We start from the raw sequence: 7,025 nt of genomic DNA, 5'->3' as shown, positions 1-7,025 counted from the left end.
TTGATTCGACTCATTTTCCGATCATTTAAAAGTATTTTTCAGGCGATCGATCAAATATTTTGTGATGAATTCGGGAGCAATTGAAACGATGGGGCTGATAGGCTTTGTTTATCAACCGCTGAGTGGGCTTGTCGGGGTGATGAAGCCGTCCCATTGGGTAAAGATTACAGGAATGTCCAGTGGTGCTCACATTAACATATAATCGTTATTTATGGGTTTTTAAAATGGGGGTGGAATAATAATTTTTTTTCGTGTGCACGTACAGCAGTGCTCCAGTTCTATTTTTTGTATGTGTGATAAGGGTGCATGCGGAGGAAATTATCCGTTGAGAATAAACCCTTGAATGTAATAATTCGGCGGTTAATATAATTCTGCATTTGCATTCCAACCCACGTACACATTTTGTATTTCACCGGAAAATTCTATCAATTTAAATAATTTATTTGTTACAAAACTTTACCCAAATATTTCTATAACTTCCACTTCAATTTTGTGCTGTACTCTGTTGGTAAATTCAACTAGGAGTAAACAATTACGTAAATAAAGGATAAATAGCTGATATAAGTTTCTCTATCTCTCGCTTTGATAAATTCAGGTGATAAATTCATGGAATTTTGAGGGGCAATCATTCGAAAATCCGACCAACTGCCGTAAATTCCAACGCCCGAATTCCTCCATGAATCGAATGAATCGTTGAAATTGCTTCAAATCCCTAAATTCCAATTGGTAGAATGCAGTAACCGCGGTATTTCAGGCGGAAATATTATTTAATTCCTTCCTCTATTGCACAATCTATCGCACAAGTGGAACACCTTAAATTCTTTTAATCAAAAAATTTCAGGTATTTCATTTAATCTAATCTGCGATCGCACGATCAGGGTATGTACTAGTGGTATTAGATTAATACGCCAATTGCGTGAAAAAAACATCGATAAATCGCGATAAACTCACTAGTTCGATTATCAGTTATGTGGAAAATTACTCCAATAGCACCGCCTGATTCAGCTATTTTCTATTGCTATTTCACGCTCAGAAATTCATTGACTCTTGATTTCGCTTTAAGCATATTCCTGTCGTAACATTCGTGTGCTCAAGGCTCAATAACATAAATTAACAAAATGACTCAATTGGAATATTTTCGATTGGGAAAAGATAAAATCACTACTTAACCTTTGTTTTCCATCACTGTCAAGTCATAATGCCCGTATCGATATCGATTATTGTCGCTATTTATCATAATAGAATATCTGTTAGATTCAAAACAATTAGGGATTATCGATTTACCGCAGATATACGCAGCGTATTTGACGCACCGATGTACACAAATAAAGCAGAAACCGTTTGAATCTGAAGGCAGGTGCGTCACGAAGGCGTGAATTGTTTATAATGAGGAAAGTGCTAGTATCAGTCAATATTGTTGAATGAACGCGACGTGGAAAATAAAATTACAGTAATGAATCCCACACGGATAAATTTATAAATGAAAAAGAAAAGTTATTCCATTGAATAAAAAAATGTCAAATGAAGGATTTTATGGAGTCCAATGCATTGGGTTTGTAGGTGGGGCTAATAAAGTCCTTTAACAATAAATTAATTGTTCTATCAGAACATATATGTTAGAGATGTTTTAATTCCTATTTACTCAAAACTTGTACAATGAGGCACGTGACAGGCCGCACGTGTACATTAGAATTTCGAGTCTCGCCTTTTCAAGGAAATTATCTGCACTCACGGCTTCAGGGGCGCTAAGCGATTAACAGGTTTTATGAGTAATCTTAGTAGTTGCAAGGATTTACCTCCGGAAATGTCAGGAGATATGCAGCGTTGAATTGTCATGCTACCGCAGTATGGAACACGGCTTACACCAAATAGATAAAGGCTCCAGTTAGGTTGGTGGGTATGGAAATTTATGAGGAGGATTATTTCATTCGTTAACCTCGATTGTTGGTATCGCTTTCAGTGAGAATATGCGGTCAAAAATTCGGGATAAAATTCTCGCGACACTTGGGAATTCCTATCCCGTTGTATTTCCAATGAAATTTGAAGAAATTTCCGCACTGGAAATTTATATTTGTGGGAGGGGATCGATGTAAATTGAAGAATTCAGTTTAATTATTTTAGATTGTCTTGTTGTATGACGATTTGAGGAAGTTTTTTTGTGTTATACAAATATTCGGATTTGGAAACTCAATAATTTTTTGAGTTTTATGTAAAGTGCAATATCATTTTGTTAAATATTACTTGTCGATGGCTCATGAAATTCTCATTTTTCCACCACGAGTGTACGCCTCGGTGAACATTTCATCGCTTGAGACTCGTGTTTTTTATTATTTTTCAAATATTTCTACCTAAAGTTCGATGATTTATTCTATCGACCATAAACTACCTGCATCCGAGAAATTTATATGATGCCTCAAGAGGATATAACCAGTAAGAACGGATGGAGAAGAAGAGAAATTTATTACTCGGCAATTTGAGAAGTTTTAATGGAATTCAATTACCAACAAATTCTCTTCATTTAAAGTTTATTAAATTGCTGGTACACAAAGAGAAAATCATGGACTGTGCGAGAAATATGAGCATCATGATCGTGATCAAGTCTGTAGAGAAGTCAATTTAAATGACAATGTCTGCCGTATTTCATTCTTATTTTCACAAGGAGTATGGCAATTATTGAACATCAATATTCCGTGGTCAATGAAAACTAGGAAATTTCTAATTGAAATTTGCAGTCTGTAGATTGTATTTTTCCATAATTCTCTCATTTTCATACCTGATTCGACTTTTTCATTAAAAGTTTTGCCGTTGGAAAGTTTATGACTGAAAAAAGAATGAACATTAAACAATCGAGTTGGGGATAAAAATACGGGAGGTAAAAATCCGGTTGTGTGGCGCACTTGGTAACAGCATGAGAAGTCTGATTGGATTTTTAAAAATCATCTCATTTTTTACCGATCAGCACGTACCTCTCAAGACCGTCTCAATCGTTTATCTCAGGTTCTGAAACCTAATAATTTTCACACACAATATTTGATACCAGGTGTTTGAGACTGACCCTGGCAGATGTTCACCGTTATTAGCTCATTGTCTAGAGTTCACAATGACTTTTTATAAACAATTGTGTGCATCAATTATCAAAAATACTGTATGAAGATGAAACAAACAAATTTTTCTGCAAAAAAAAAGTAGCAGGAGATTCACAGACTCTATCTCCCAGGCTCCAGCCCCCTCTCTCCTAATCCGCACCAATTTTTTCGTCAGAATATTCTACATAATATTGAAGTGAAAATTCAACGTAATTTTCAAACGGAACTTTCCCCGGAATTCCAGAGTGAAGAGAGGGCACTCTAAATTCAACATTCCCTGACTGCAAGCCCTCGAGCGATGGTCGTGTTGGAAAGTTGGGCCTTGCAACGAAAAAGCGATGAAATTTATAGGATAAAAATGTTTTTGAGCACAACAAAGTGAGAGTTTTCGAAAAAAAAATCATTAAAAACCGGTAAAAATTGAATCAAGTGCGCTGAATTCGAACAGAATTTTATTTACAACGCATTGATTAGCACACTGCAAAATCTTGCTCAAATAAATACATTCATTTAGTTATTGGAATCAAGTTTTTGAAAATTATAAACTTTTGATTGAGGCCTCAATTATGACAGTTGAATTCTTAAAATAAACCTGTTTCTGAAGTAAATAAATATCTGATAACAATATTTTTCTCTCAGTAAATCCAATCATTTTCTCCCATGATTTTATTATCGGTGAAATACCCACAATATCACCATCGATGCCACCAGATTTATTGAGATGTCTCAATATGAATTGACGCTAGTATAACCCAGAATCCATTATCAGCATCGTCAGCTGAGTGTCTCCCTTATCACTCGTGGTTCAGTCCGAGGGACCACCGACCACTCTGGGAAGAATAACGAAGCAATACCTCAAGGGCCGAAACTCCGTCAACTGCAGATGCTAGTCATCGCAGATGGTCACGGCCCCTCTCATTCCCGTCAGCATCTGCCTCTCCGCCCATCTATTTTTCCCTCGGTCAATGACAAGATATGGAGGACTGAGGGGAGACGACGTTAAAAAATTACGTCACAGATCCTTCTCTCATAGCGGGGGGAGGGGGTGCGACTGATACTGTTGATTCAGTCATCGGAAAAATTGTCCTATCGATAATTCATGCATCTCACATTTTTTACACTCCCAAATTTTCCGGTAATTCTGGAGGAGTGATAACATTATCCAGTGGAGTCCAGGTGATGTATCAACTCAGCAACACTCTGAGCTGCACTGACCTAACAAAATCGATGTAAATTATCGAATTGATCGAAATGGTTGCAAATAATTTAATTTGAAGGTTTTCGATGGAGTAAAAATGAAATCAATAGCTAAACTTGATCAGCATTAATTGAGAATGTCGATAGACAATATAGGAATATTGTTTTGATCATATCATCCACTTTTTATCGAAGCAAATGAAGGCCTCAGGTGGGCTAAAGCGGTTATCAAGTGTTTCGTGTATACAGTTATCGTTTGGATAGCAGAGGACACTCTGGCCACTTGGCCATTGCCTTCGGTTATTTACGACTTACATAATTTTTGGAATTTTTGCATACGAAAACTGAATGCAATACTAAAATTTTATGAAAACAAAATTATATGTGCTTGGACTTCCATTCCATTGAAAATCGTATTCAACTTCCCTCAGGGATTTTTATTTAAAATTATTATACTTATAGAGTCTCAGTACACAGGAGTATTTAATTATAGATATAATTACAATTCGTCTAATTATGTTCCTTCGGGAATTGAAGGAAATGTTCACATTTACGAATATGAGCACTTTCTCAGGAAAATAGCAGAATAAATATTTGGATTTGCTAAAAAATGAAAGGTGTTTCCCCTGATTGGAAAATCATCATTGGATTTATCTGCACTATATCTTAGAGTTCTCCAAAGTCTCGGAAATATTACCGAAGTAATGGTTACATCTGATCCCTGATCTTATTACAGGAAAAGTGTTATAGTAAGGACTTTTGCTTTTGTCTCAATCCCCCCAGTGTTCCAATTTCCTCGAATCGTGGAAACAAAGCCGAAATTAAAGCCACGCCGTGCGATTCTGTCCCAGACGCTGGATTTTATATTATTCTCATTCATTCCCACACTGGTTTTCTTACTTCTCGTGTTTTTGCCTCTTCCATAGGGGTCTTGAGACGTTTCTTTGCCAGTGTCGCTTATTCACAAAACTTTAGCTCTTAAAGAGAATTTTAAGATTCACGGCCGTCAAAGACTTCCAGTTTTCAGCAATTATTCCAGTCTTATTGATTTATTTCTTACACACGCAAGGTAATTTACCCAATAAATAAAAGGTCAGGGTAAATGCGAAGTTCTTCGAGAAATTAAAAATAGCGAGGTACTAGTTAGGTATGTAAACGCCAGGCGGGGACTGCAGAGAAAATATATCACGTTTCATAAAAAAAGGAGTTTACTGGGAAAAAATGGAGCTATAAAGGATGATATAGAGGGAAACCGAGAAATAGCTGAAAGACCCGATAGATAGACGATCCCACCAGAAGATACACGATACGATACCAATAGATAGACGGTCCTGAAGAATGTATCATCTTTAATGTTTTACCTCATACATGTGATGGTTTTTTGTCGTAAGGAGAGAAGCATTGTAACCCAGCAAATTTCATTTTTCGATTTATTTGCCTTGATCGAGATAGTCTGGAAACTTTAGTTGTGAAACAATGAAAAAAAAATGAAATGAGGGCTAGCTTTGTCCAGAGCATTATATTAATTCATCGCATTATCTCGAACAATACATTCTGGATGTCCAGGCCCATAAATTAATAGCATAAGTTTTAATTTATTGTTTTCTCATTTTTCCCCTCCGATTTTCAGTCATATCTGTATATATAAATATGTATAATACTTTGATACACTTCATCAATAAATTATCACGCTTTACTCTTTCAGTATCCCATTATTCAATCCACTCTGAAAAAAAAAATAACATAAAAAGAATAAATAGGGAGAGATTACATATCAGCCCCAAAATAACAAGTTTAAGGGGCGAATGAGGCGTATTCTTGAGGGACTTTGAAAGTGTGGGCGTCAGAACGAATGTCTTCTTCCCCTTCTGTGAATACATGAATGGAAATAAATAGGATTGGCATTGGATATTCCCTGGATTGTCGAATCCTCCGCAATCCACGGGGAGTGGAAGTTGAGTCTGCGTTTATTTAACTTTGTGGATGTATAAATTCGTAAATAACAGGGTGGCTTAGAGTGGATCTGCGAGTCAGAAACGAAACAAAAAAAAAATATATGATAAATCACTCGGTGAGCTGTTCTTCCACAGATCCCCGTGGTAATAGACCTTATAACGATATAACTCAATGCTGAACCCTCTACAGTTGATGTGATTTAGATCAGCGGAGATAAACCACTGTAATTAGTGAGCGCACGGTATTAATTGAATCCGTAAAGCCAGGGGGAATTTCAGCGGTGATTCTGTTGTCCACAACAATTAGTGAAATTTTTTATGCGGCTTCGTTCAATTAACCCCTTTCAAGTGGTTTTTTTAATCGTATCAATCCCTTGAGACATTTTAACTTTTTCTTTTGAAATGTTGGGAAAGTTGAGATGATTGAGGAGAACTCTTTCAAATGCCTCCAGGAAATCCATTCATAATTAATGCATTTTGGTATTGAAGCGAGCGACTATTTCAACCCGATTCAATGAAAATTTTTAGAGATAAAAAATTATAAAATATATTTCGATTTCGTAGACATAAATTCCAACAGATTCGTTTTAATTAATTTTAACCTCCTGACAATGATGAAAAGCGCCCTCATAATGAACCCTCTTCCTCCTCTGGAGCTCCCCAGCAGCTCTGATACTTTCGAATTCAATATCCCAAAAAACTATTTCCATAAAAAAGGGAAAAAGAAACAACGTTGGATATTTAAAAAGTTTCATCTTCCACCGAGTGAATTTCTTAGCCATACATC

Source organism: Diachasmimorpha longicaudata, chromosome 2 (assembly GCF_034640455.1).
Source record: "Diachasmimorpha longicaudata isolate KC_UGA_2023 chromosome 2, iyDiaLong2, whole genome shotgun sequence".
Classification (NCBI taxonomy): Eukaryota; Metazoa; Arthropoda; class Insecta; order Hymenoptera; family Braconidae; genus Diachasmimorpha; species Diachasmimorpha longicaudata.
The sequence above is the reverse complement of the archived record's forward strand: the minus strand, read 5'-3'. Positions refer to the sequence as shown.